Raw genomic sequence first — 13,387 nt, 5'->3', positions numbered from 1 at the left:
TATATATATATATATGCTACCTGACGTACCCGGTAATTCCTGGGAAAACGGAGCTGATCCCTTGGTGCCTAATTCATAATTGTTTCGCTAATCCAGTAAGAACAAGACAAAGTATGTAGCCCTTAAAACAGTTTTTGTGCATTTATTGTGAATACCGAACTGTCATACATAGGAACTTGTTTTTAGGAATTCTCAATAAGTTATGAATATCCAAATTGTGAAGTCAGTTATGTAATAACATGAAATTAATTACCTGATAGTAAGAATTCAAATAAAGTAGCCCGAAAAGGGCTTCAATACCTTCCCAGAGTATATATAGAACTGAGAAAGAAATACTAATAAGGTATGTCTACTAAAATCGTTAAGCATGTTACGCAATAACAGGCTAATCAGATATGAGATAATAATTCAAAATAAATAACTCTGAAAAATGCTTTTGTGTTCACAGAGAACATACACACATACATGGTCTGATCAATAAGTATCCCGACTGTTGCTATAATAACGAAGCTAAAGCACGCAGAGGAAAGCCGCTTGGTACAAGTTAACATTGATCGCAGCTGTGTATGTGCACTAAGTTGTAACGTTCTAGCTCACTTCCGCTGTTTACAGCAGTGCTTGGAAGGAAGGTGTGTAGTGTGTGATCGTCACATTGACCACGACAGAGAAAGTTGGGCAGAGAATCTACATCAAATTTTGCCAAAAACTTGGTGATAACTACTCAGAGGACTACACAAAGTTTTCAAAGTTATATATACACGTGCGTGAGTCGTCTAAGAGACCATAAGTCAAATAAAAGACTATATATATATATATATATACCTCCAGCATATGAGAGAAGCTATGTGCTCCCGGCTAGTATGCCTGAAGAGTCTAATTATACACCATAACCAGTAATAAACTTACTCTCCGAGTCCCGATATATAAAACTATAACTGGTCTATTACTCATATTGAAAGTGCTTGTTTTCTGACTTAGCTGATAATTGTGTGCGTTATGTGTGCACAGATATAGAAATAAATAGGCATATATATATATGTGTGTGTGAGTGTGCATTTTCTTTATTTCCTTAAGGTCATTGCCCTTTGTTTCACACATCTAGCATATTACTACTTGTTCTTTATTTGTCATTGATGTCGTATGAATTAGAGGTTAGTCAGTCAGGAGATTTTCTGGTAATAATAGTTATAGCGGCAGTTACGAAGCATGTGTGTATACAACAGATGAGGAGGACTCTTACAATTTCTGAATTTCTGTACAAACAATTTGTTTACAGTGATCAAATGTTTGTGCTTGTACATTAGCTCACTCCCTCCATCAAATCAGCATTGTCTGTACAGATGCATGATGTCAGAGCGACATGAAATGAAGTGTTTTGGTTAAGAACACCATGCACCGTTGGTCCAGGAATCGAATCCACGATCGAAAGGTTGTGAGTACAACACCCTAACCACTAGGTCACTCGGTTTTACACACACGCATACGCGCGCGCATGCACTGGAACTGACTCTCGAAGCACATATAAGGCTATACATCCCAAAAGGTTTTTTCAACCCAATATGTACATACTATTATATATAGATAGGTTTACATGTGCTTCGAGATCCACATTAAAAAAAAAAAAAATTATTTCACCTTCTCTTGAAACGTTATACATTCTTACGACATCAACGAATATATACTATCACATATACACACATTTATACAGATATATGATGGTCTTACGAATAATTCTTCCGAACTTTACACATTTAAGATGCCGGACAAGATGAAACAAACGGCACTGAATCGGTAATAGATACTGAAATAAATTACCTGGGAACAATTAGACAAATAAAACGTTTTGACAGGACTCATTAAATCAGTTAGACATTACAATGTACAGTTATTATATTTCAGATTACGTAAAGTAATGAAACATAATTTAGAAAACTCAAGTGAACATGAAATAATTATTTTCTGAAATGTTCCAGAAGAATTATGTCGAACGTATTTTACACACACGCCATTAAATACGTACCGATATTCAATGAATGTTTGTTTACATTTTCACTTTGAATTATTTCGGCTTTTAGACTGTGATGTATTAGGTAGACGTACATGCACACACACACAAACGTATGTATGTATGTATGTACATGATCTGATCAATAAATACCCGGACTGTTATAATAACGAAGCTAAAGCATGCGGAGGAAGGCCGCTTGGCACAGATTGACCTTGAACTCTACTGTGCATGCGCACCAAGTTTTAACGGTCTTGCTCACTTCCGCTGTTTACGGCTTGGACGGAAGGTGTGTAGCATGTGATCGTCGCATTGACCACGACTGTGAAAGTTGAGCAGAGAATCTACATCAAATTTTTCCAAAAGCTTGGCGATACCTGCTCAGAGACCTACACAGTTTTCAAAAGGTTTTCATCGTTCTTAACACAATCAAGGAGATCTTGTGCAACTGAAATCTGAGAGTCCTTTTGGTTAGGTGAAAGCAGACACGCGTCTCATACTCAAATCTTCAGTGATAATGGACTGAACTGAACCGTAACTAATCTGCAAGTCCTCTCATAACTCACCGATGGTGTTTCGATGATTTTCCCCACACATCTGCGATGTTTTTCTTAGTACTGTTGGTTACGGGTCTCCCAGAACGTTCGTCAATATCAACATTTTTTTCGGCTATCTTGGAAACATTTGCACCACCCATAGACTTGTGTGCGGCTCATACACTCCTCTCCATACACTTTCTGCAATTTTGCGTAGGCTTCTGAGCAGGTATCGCCACGACAACTTTCTCTGTCATGGCCAATGCGACGACCACACACTACACACCTTCCTTCCAAGCACTGCTGTAAACAGCGGAAGTGAGCCAGAACGTTAAAACTTAGTGCGCATGCACAGCAGGGTTCAAGGTCAATCTTTGTCGAGGCTTCATTCTGCATGCTTTAGCTTCGTTACTATGGCAACCGTTCGGATACTTATTGATCAAACCTCATATGTATGTATGTAGGTGGGTTGGTGGATATGTAGGTAGGAATGTATGCATATCACGTGCATGTATATATACACACGTGTATGTCTGTCTCACCTTTTCCCGATTGACAACCAGTGCTGGTTTGTTTGTGTCCCCGTAACATAACAGTTTGGCAAAAGAGGCCTATTAATATAAGTACAGACTATGAAATAAGCACTGGGGGAGGGGAGCATTTGTTCAACTAAAACCCGTCAAGGCCGCAGATCTATGACTGAAACAAGTAAAGATACACACACACACACATGCAGGCACATGTGCATGTTTATGTATATTGTATAGATAAGATAGATAACGACTGTATTGAGCTTACTATGAGGCATTTGTCACAGCTGTCAGACAAGTGTATTTGTTGATGCACTGACTACTGAAGCTGTGTATTGTAGTAATAAGGAAGGGAATAACTTTCATCGGCAGGTCCCAAACAATACAAGCGAGCCATTCATTACAACGAAGATACTGGTTAGTTGAAGAGTAGCTGGTACCTGAGCTAAATCTGATAGAGAGAAAACGAGAGAGAAAGAGAGTAGGTACAGTGGACAGTAAGTAATCGACAATGGGTACGTTTTCAGATTAAGTAGCTTGATTTTTGTTTGTTGTTAATTACAAATCGTCATTTTTATGTGCCAATCTGCAAACGCTCTATTTACATGTTTTAGTGTTTTTTTTTTCTTTTATATTTCATTTATTAAGGAAGTGAAATTAAAGGTATAAATAATGTAGTAAGGTTCCTTTTACTATTTTTCTTTACTAATTATATATACGTTGTTATTGTTTAGCATCAAGTTAGCCTTTAAAAGTTATGTTTAGTTTTCAGAAACAATGAATCATATATTCAAGAAAATTGGGTGTGATTTGAGAGTTAATTTGGCTGTTAGTTCCAGAAAGTCAAGCAAGTATATTAAGAGCTTCCTTCTCGTGTTAGATCATACATTCACGTTAGAAATTATTGGCGGAAAAACCTTATCTCACGCTGAATTTCAAAGTTAAAATCTGTCGTGATCGAAGCCAGTTAGGCACTTGAATGTATAATTTCGGCCGAAAGAAAGAATAAAATAAATGAAATGTGACCGTGTGTCTAACTTAGAAATTAAGAAGTAAAATTAATTTCATGTTTTTTATGCTTTAAGCAGTTTTTTTTTAGTAAATATGAGAGATTTATACTTGCATTTCATTATGCATATACACATTTACGAATATGTGTCTTCCTATGTATGTATCTGACATATCCATCTCTCTCTCTCTCTCTTTCTCTCTCTCTCTCTCTCTCTCTCTCACACACACACACGAAAGAATATCGATTTTGTGAGCTTTTGTCTGTGTTACAATGTTTTGGATTTATTTGTGTGTGAATGTGTCGTCTTGTTTCATATGTGGTCATCCTGTAGTAATCGTGTTCTGAATAGTGTTGTCTTTATTGCAGGTGTGTATATTGGTCAGTGCAAACGTACCTTGACTATAATTCCGTAACCACGCCGAGCATTAGAAAAATCGAGCTTTTTCATTACATAGTATCTCTATCGCACGCACTCTCTCATTTTGTACTTGTTTGTGATTTTATTGAAGTTATCTCCTTTGCTTTTTCAATTTTAAGCACGTTCCAAAGGGAGATTTTATCTACTAATTGCATAAATAATTGCAGTTAATCGTTTTTCAGTTCCATATATTACATATTTATGACTACCATGTTATGATTTATCTGTATGAAACTGAATACTCATTCCCTGTGTATGAACTGCAGTTAAGAACATTCTGTTAAACTTCTTGTTAGAAGTATAGATATCATCATCGTCTAACGTCCATTTTCCATGCTGGCATGGAGTGGACGGTGTGACCAGGGCTGATAAGGCCAAGGGGATCTTTGTGATTTGACGGGCAACACTTGTTTTCTTAACGAAACACTTTCAAACTTGGGACACTGGTAGAATGTGTCTGTCATACAAAACAACTTTTTCTCTTAGCCTTCTTAACAAAAAATTGTACATCGCAAGTTATTTCATGTTAAAGTTGTTGTATTTCTGTAATTTCAACCAATCACTGACGTCTATTCAACTGAATACAGTCAGCGCTCTTTCGTAAACAATCATTTTTGGCCGGTCATAAAAATGTTATTCCCTGTGACATATTTCATCCGGTTTAATCGTAATTTATACGCATATATTGTTTATATAATAAATTACGCTGTACGTATCTGTGTGTGTATATTTTTGCCATAACCTCACTCATAACCCTAACCCTAACTCTAAAACCCGAACCCTAACCCTAAACTAGAGTTTGATTTGAAGAAGATTTGGCTGCTATATCTAGAAAATGAAGCACTTGGTGGAGGTGCATTAATAATTGTGGTAGCTCCAATAACAAGTGCAGGCAACATTCAAGTATTTTGATGGCTTTTTCCCCTTTGTTTACGAACAGTCTAGTTAATCGGAAATGTCAGAACTAACGGGGATTAATACCATATACACCGTCACAGCAGTAACTGTATTCAACTGAATAGACGTCAGTGATTAGTTGAAATTATCGAAATAAGACAATTTTTAACGTGAAATAACTTCGAATACAAAATTTATTATCTGTTCTATACCACAAAATATACAAGTATATGAAGTTTGAAAGTGTTTCGGTACCAAAAACACTACATAAAAAAATGTTGCCCGTCAAATCATAAAGGTCCGGCCAAGAGGTACACCAGGCTCCATTGTCTGTTCTAGCATGGTTTCTATGGCTGGATGCCTTTCTGTTGATATTTAGTCGCACGCGCACGCGCACTATATTCTATATATTCCTTAGACAGACTAAAAATACATTTCTTGTCTGTCTTGATTGTGCATGTTGCACTTATGAGATGCATTTATAGTTTGATGTCATGTATTACTGAATATCGAAAATTATGTAGCCAATGAAATAAAGGCATTCAAAGTTTCACTCCATCTACCAAATCCACTCACAATGCTTTGGTCAGCCCGGGTGAAATAGTAGAAGACACTGAGACACTTGTCCAAGATACCACATATTAGGACTGAACCATGTGGTTGGGAAACAAACTTATCACATATCCATACTTGTGTTTTATTTATGTATATACATGCATGTGTGTGTGTGTGTGCGTGTATATCATCATCATCATTTAATGTCCGTTTTTCATACTGGCATGGGTTGGACGGTTTGACTGAGGTCTGGGGAGCTATCAGCTGCACCAGGCTCCAGTCTGATCTGGCAGTATTTCTACAGCTGGATGCCCTTCCTAATGCCAACCACTCTGAGAGTAGGTGCTTTTTATGTGTCACTGGCACAGGAGCCAGTCAGGGGGACCTGGCATCGAACACGTTCAGATAGTGCTTTTTACATGCCACCAGCACGGGGGCCACTCAGGAGGTACTGCATCGGCAATGTTCAGATGGTGCTTTTTATGTGCCACTGGCACAAGAGCCATTCATGGGGTACTGGCATCGACCACGTTTGGATGGTGCTTCTTATGTGCCACTGGCATGGGAGCCAGCCAGGCAGATCTGACATCAACCATGTTCGGATGGTGCTTTTTATGTGCCACCAGCACGAGAGCCAGTCAGGTGGCACTGGCCACAGCTATGACATTGGTTTTACTTTACTCAACAAGTCTTAAGCATTTCATATCGCCCGACGCATTAGGAGTACTCTTAACTGGGCTGGACATGCTTGGTTGTGATCTCACTTTAGCCGAGTCTTCTGTCATTAGCCGAGTCTACTGTCATTACCTCTGTGAGACCCAATGTTCGAAGGTCATGCTTCACCACATCATCCCATGTCTTCCTAGGTCTACCTCTTCTACAGGTTCCTTCCACAGTTAGGGAGTGGCACTTCCTCACACAGCTGTCCTCATCCATTCATAGCATCACCATACCAGCACAATCATCTCTCTTGCATCCCACATTTGATGCTTCTTATGCCCAACTTTTCTCTCAGGGCGCTTACACTCTGCCATGTGTGCACACTGACATTACACATCCAGTGGATCATACTTGCTTCATTTCTTTCAAGCTTATGCATGTCCTCAGCAGTCACAGCCCATGTTTCACTTCTATTTGGAATTCTTCACTTTACTCGTTGCCAACTCTCACCTTACTGACAGCATCCCTGTATAGGGCTTGAACAGCTCTTATCAACCACTCATCTATCCCCAGTTTCTGTATTGACTACCAGATAAGGGTATGGGGGACCCTGTGAAAGGCTTTCTCCAAGTCAACAAAAGCCAAGTACAGTGGTTTATCTTTGGCTAGATATTTCTCCTGCAGTTGCCTTACCAGAAATATAGCATCAGTGGTGCTTCTGCCTAGCACAAAACCAAACTGCATCTCATCCCTCCCTAATTAGTTGGGCTATGACCCTCTCTGTGACTTTCATCACCTGATCTAACAATTTGATACCCCTATAGTTATTTCTATCTAAAGCATCATCTTTACCCTTGTAGCAGTTGACTATGGTGCTGCTTCACCAGTCATTGGGTATGACTACTTCATGAACTACCTGATTTACTATGTGGGTGACAAGACCATAACCCACACCACCCGATAAGCATCTCAGCGATTATTCCTGATGGGTCTGGTGCTTTCCCTGTCTTCATATCCTTAATTGCTTTATCTACCAGGGGACTGTCCTTTTGGGTAGCTGGTCCTTCAATTGGGTAAACCTTTAGCAGGTTCTCCTCTTCCCATTCATTCTCCACATTCAGCAGTCTTCCATAATGGCATCTCCAAGCCTCTTTCTTTGCAGAATCATTAAACGCAAGGGCACCATCATCCATGTGGACACATTTCTCTCCTATGACATCATGGTTTCCTCTCACACATTGTCTTGCAATCGGAAATACTTCAGTTCTTTGGTCCTCATATCGCTGAACATTGACAAACTTCTTTTCTGCTACTCCTTTGGCTGTATATACCTGTCTCTTAGCTTCCCTTTTGGCTATCCTATACATTCTCCTGCTACGCCCACTCTTCCAGGCCTGTTTCTTTGCTCTAATGGCCCTATCTACAGTATTGTTCCACCACCATGTTACCCTAGGTCTGGAAGGGACTTTGCACCAGCCACAGATTTGATCTGTGGCACTCAGCAAGCTGTCTTGCAGGAATTCCCAGCTGCCTTCTATGTCACAGGACTATAACTCTTCTTCCCTATCATCAAATTTCTCAGTAAGGATATTCCTAAATCTCTGACCATGTGAAGGGTTCTTAAGCTGCTTTTCCAGATTGCTCTGCTTTTTGGCATCCTTCTGGCCTCGAGTCTAAGGTCACTAACAACTAGTCTACTTTGGGGGGTACATTCTTCACCAGGGAGGGTTTTTGTGTGTATATATATATATATAAATAATTAAATGAAGCAGCTACTTAGCAGAGTTTCACCAAAAAGGAAAACAATAATTGTCATTAAATATGACTGAGGCTGTTAGAACACCTACACTGTGTGTGTGTGTGTGTGTGTATGTGGAAAAAACCAACAATACCATGTGTCTTTTTGTGTTGATGTATGGGTAGAGGAAAATACTATAAAGGTTACTTTCCATGCATTTGCTATTTTACCCTCGTTCTGGTCTAATGACCCTCCATATTTGTTTTTGTTCAGTTTCCTTGTATGTCTCCACTGTCCTGTTTTTGTTCCCAACTTTGACCCTTCATAAATCCCATATTTTATTTTGGTATTTATGGGAGCAATTGCCTTCGAAGATTCATATTGTTCAATGCTCGGAATGAGGAGTAGATAGGCAACCGACAAGGGATGAAGGGCCGTTCTTTATATTACTTGTCCTGTTTTCCATTTGTTTGTCTTGTTGTTTGCATATTGAACTCATTTGTTTTTGTATTTCATGTTGTTTACTGTTTGTAACATCCTGTACCCATATATGCATGTGTGTATGTGTATATATATATATATATATATATATGATAATCTCAGATATATAACATAGTAAATTTGATAGACTAAATTAACTGAGATTATCCTTGCAATTAAGAAACAAAATCCCTGCAAGTAAGGGAAACAACTCCAACAATTTCAGATAATTGAAATTTATGAAAAATAAAGTCGATGTAAATTCAGTGAAGTTTCCAACTTACTGAATGTTACATATGTGGAACTGTATATATTTAGATATCCTGCAGTAGCCACCTAAGAAATCTTTCTGAGGGAGATTTTGCTTTCCAATTGTTTAGATAATCTCATCATCACCATCATCATTGTTTTACTTTCCACTTATCCATACTCACATAGGTCAAATTTTCAATGGCCAGATGGCCTACTTGCTGCCAACTAATATTTCCCTTTGGTCAGACTTGTTTTCACAGAAGTTTGTGAGAGAAACCACTTGTATGACAATGATGCTTGTTTTACAACTATCATACAAAGTCCTGGCAAGGAAACAGTAACACATGGACACACATACATATGCATTCATAATCACACACACACACACACACACACGTATGTACATATGATAGGCTTCTTTCAGCTTCTGTCCATCAAAGTCACTCACATAGCTTGGTGCTATAGTAAAAGACATTTGCCCAAGGTGCCACACAGTGGGACTGAACCCAAAACCAACGTGGTTGGGAAGCAAGTTTCTTACCACGAAGCCACACCTGTCAGTTGATAGGAATTTTTTCAAGTCACTATATTACACATATTAGACCCTATAATACTTCTATTTATTATGCAGAATGTACCTATGATGTATTTTCCATCAGCTATTTTGTTGATGCTTAGAAGCCTTTTGTGCCATTCAATCACTCATCCTCTATAGCTAAAGGAAGAATTTGCTGTTTCCTTTTGTCCTCAAATACATGAACTGTCATTTGACATTTGTATTTGATTTTCATTCTAAACCTATTTAGGCTTTCCTGCAGTATAAAAATAGGTCATTTAACAGAGAGTGTAATTAATATTGTGCTTAAAGGGCAAGTGTAAATAACAGGGTTAGAAAAATCTATGAATGATTTTTTTCAGGGTATCTAGATTCATATCTCACCATTGGGCTGTTTAACTGGATATAGGCGCAGGAGTGGCTGTGTGGTAAGTAGCTTGCTTACCAACCACATGGTTCTGAGTTCAGTCCCACTGCGTAGCATCTTGGACAAGTGTCTTCTACTATAGCCTCGGGCTGACCAAAGCCTTGTGAGTGGATTTGGTAGACGGAAACTGAAAGAAGCCCGTCGTATGTATGTATATATATATATATGTGTGTGTTTGTGTGTCTGTGTTTGTCCCCCTAGAATTGCTTGACAAACGATGCTGGTGTGTTTATGTCCCCGTAACTTAGCGGTTCGGCAAAAGAAACCGATAGGATAAGTACTAGGCTTACAAAGAATAAGTCCCGGGGTCGATTTGCTTGACTAAAGGCGGTGCTCCAGCATGGCCGCAGTCAAATGACTGAAACAAGTAAAAGAGAGTAAAGAGATTATAAGAGAAATCAGATGTAGTGTGCAAGAATGTAGAACTGCACTGGTATGGATATGTGATGCATACGGATGAGGATATTTGAATAAAGAAATGCCAGTAACTTAATGCGAATAGAGCTTGCAACAGAAGGTGACCCAAGAAGACATGAGATGACAGGGTGAAGGCTGATCTCAGGACCTTAGACCTCACATAGGAGAGAAGAAAGAGCTTGTATGACAGGTGGTATGTGATTCTTTAGAAGACTTGTGTACTTCAGCAAAAAAAAAAAAAAAAAAAAAAAAAAAAAAAAAAGTTTCTGGAAGTACAAGGTATAGGACTGGGTCTCATACCTAGTTTCCTATAAGACATTCCCATCATCTTTCATCTCTCTGATGGCACTATTCTGCTGCTGTAATTAAATATAAGCAGAATTGCATACTTCACCAGCTTTTACCTGATACCACTTATCTTTCTTACTACCTGGTCTGTCTGTCTGTCATTCTTAATATTATTCTTTCCACCCACATTTTACATTGACCACTCCCTGAGTGCTCAATTATCTCCTCTACCTCTATATGTCTCTCTATCTCCCCATTCACTATATTTGCTCCACACTCTTATAACTTACCCAACCATGTGTCATCTCTTTCTCCCTTCATCTCTCTCTCCTTGTCTCTCATATGGAAGAATGTGCAAGGATGAAAGACAAGGAGAGAGAGATGAAGAGAGAAAGAGATGACACATGGTTGGGTAAGCCTTGTGAGATGAATTTGGTAGATGGAAACTGAAAGAAGCCTGTTGTATATGTATATATTTGTGTGTGTTTATATTTCCTTGTCTTGGCATCATGGGATAGTTGGAAATGCTAATCACTGCCATTAATTTCTAATATTCTGCAACTAGTGAGGGTTGTTAACAGGAAAGGCATCCAGGCTTAGAAAATCAGCTTACCCATGCAAGCCTGGAAAAGTGGATGTGAAAATGATGACGATAATATTGTGTGTATGTTCTACTGCCATCTGTTAAATTTTCTATGGTTTGAAGTGAAAATATGGTTTGTAGCAAGAGTCAGAGATTGAAAGATTTGATGTTTAAAAGTGGGCAGTGGTGTGATTCTGTATGAGGACCATTACCTGTACCTACTCATGTAACCTATTTACAAGTAGCTCAGCTGAGCCAATTGAGAGCTTAATGTCTTAGTCTGTATACACAATGCAGTGCTTAGTAGCACAACATGGAATCCAGGATTCTTTGATTAGCAGCTCAGTCCTGTATTGATTCAATCAGCTGTAACTATTAGAATAATATATAATTGGTATTTAATTCAGGATAATCGGTTTCTCTTTTGTATTGCTAAGTAAATTCATCTGTCTGATGGAATAATGTTTGGACTGTTCTCGTTAACCCCTTTTTTCCTGAAATGGATTGATCTTTCATTATGTACAGTCTTTTATTGTGTGTTTGCCAAAGATTGGCAAAACAATGCAAGTTAATTGAATCCAACAAAAAGGTTTGTCCAACAATCTTTAGGAATCATTAACACACACACACACACTAATACTCATGTACACGCATGCAGAAATCAATACTGAGGAGTTGTTATATTTGTTTTGTAATGTGTACCAAATGACTTCATCATGAGCTACTTAAGGTATACTGTGTGTGTGTGTATGTGTGCATGCACAGACGTCCTGTTGTACAAACTCACACATTAAAAAAAATACGACATACATGCCAGTAAAGTTACAGTGAATAGGCAGAAATATTACAAGGATGGTACTTATTTTATCAACCCCAAAAGGATGAAAGGCAAAGTCGACCTCGGCAGAATGTGAACTCAGAACATAAAGTCAGACAAAATGCTTAGCAGCATTTTGCCTGGTGCGGCAATGTTTCTGTTGTTAGTTCACTGCCTTAAATGTTGTTCATTTATGTTTAAGTACAGGTAGGTTTTCATCCTGTATACATCATTCATTTTTCTGTTTTACATCATACCTCCATGCTAGTATTACCATCTAAAAGCATTTGCTGTAGAACTTTCACAAGAATTTATATGATATATTATTCAATAATGAATTATATTGATTGCTATGAACTTCTAGCTTAGAGTAAGCAGTTGTTCAGAAACAAAGAGATTTAGTTGTTGGTGGGATGGTCATCACTAGAATTGGCAATAATCAATATATTATATGTACTATAATCACATCACACCTATATATGATATAGTGAACTTTGTTAACTAAAAGGTACATTCCTGGAAAATAGAGGATGACTCAGTTTTTAGTTCTTAATTGTAGTCATGTAACTTTACCCTAGAGAAGCGTGGCCATCATACAATCTCCATTTTCATTCTCCTTTAAGCCTTGAAGTCTTTCACTATATAAGAAATGCCATGTGTGGTATTGGTTTCAAATGTGGGCACAAGGCCAGCAATTTCAGGGATGGGTGTAAGTTGATTACATCGATCCCAGTGCTTAACTACTTATTTTGTCAACCACAAAAGGATGAAAGGCGAAGTCATCCCAGCAGTATTTGAACTCAGAATGTAAAGTTGGAAGAAATGCTGCTCAGCAGTTTTCAGGCAGGTAACAATATTGTCAGTTCACTGCCTCCTATGTGTAATATATTAACTTAAATATGCTGATTTGTGTGTGTGTGTATGTTTGAGAGACAGACAAAGGGAGATTTATATATCTTTTGCTTTCATCTTTTACTTGTTTCAGTTTATGAACTGTGGCCATACTGGAACACTGCTTTGAAGGGTTTAATCAAACAAATCAACCCCAGTACTTATTTTTAAGCCTGATAATTATTTTATTGGTTTCTTTTTGCTGAACTACTAAATCATAGAGGCATAAACAAACCAACATCTGTTGTCAAGTGGTGAAAGGGGACAGACCACATACATATATAATTATATGCATGCGTGTGCACACACACACACATACGTATAT

General features: G+C 38.2%; 1 protein-coding gene across 7 annotated transcripts in view; it reads left to right on the top strand.

Moving 5' to 3' along the window:
- The window catches only part of LOC106867406 (tripartite motif-containing protein 2), a 146,690-nt gene that overhangs the window by 51,027 nt on the left and 82,276 nt on the right, over window positions 1-13,387 (top strand). Inside the window, exons 1-2 of one of the 7 annotated variants that reach the window (XM_052977170.1) lie at window positions 3,328-3,568; window positions 12,795-13,018. The exons of 3 other annotated variants lie outside the window; for them this stretch is intronic. The gene's annotated coding sequence lies outside the window, so the exon portion shown is untranslated. Of the gene's footprint in view, window positions 1-3,327; window positions 3,587-12,794; window positions 13,019-13,387 lie in introns of those variants that run through there. 3 more of the 7 variants (XM_052977147.1, XM_052977165.1, XM_014912268.2) reach the window with 3 other exon arrangements.

Source organism: Octopus bimaculoides, chromosome 2 (genome assembly GCF_001194135.2).
Source record: "Octopus bimaculoides isolate UCB-OBI-ISO-001 chromosome 2, ASM119413v2, whole genome shotgun sequence".
Taxonomy (NCBI): domain Eukaryota; kingdom Metazoa; phylum Mollusca; class Cephalopoda; order Octopoda; family Octopodidae; genus Octopus; species Octopus bimaculoides.
The sequence above is the reverse complement of the archived record's forward strand: the minus strand, read 5'-3'. Positions and strand labels throughout refer to the sequence as shown.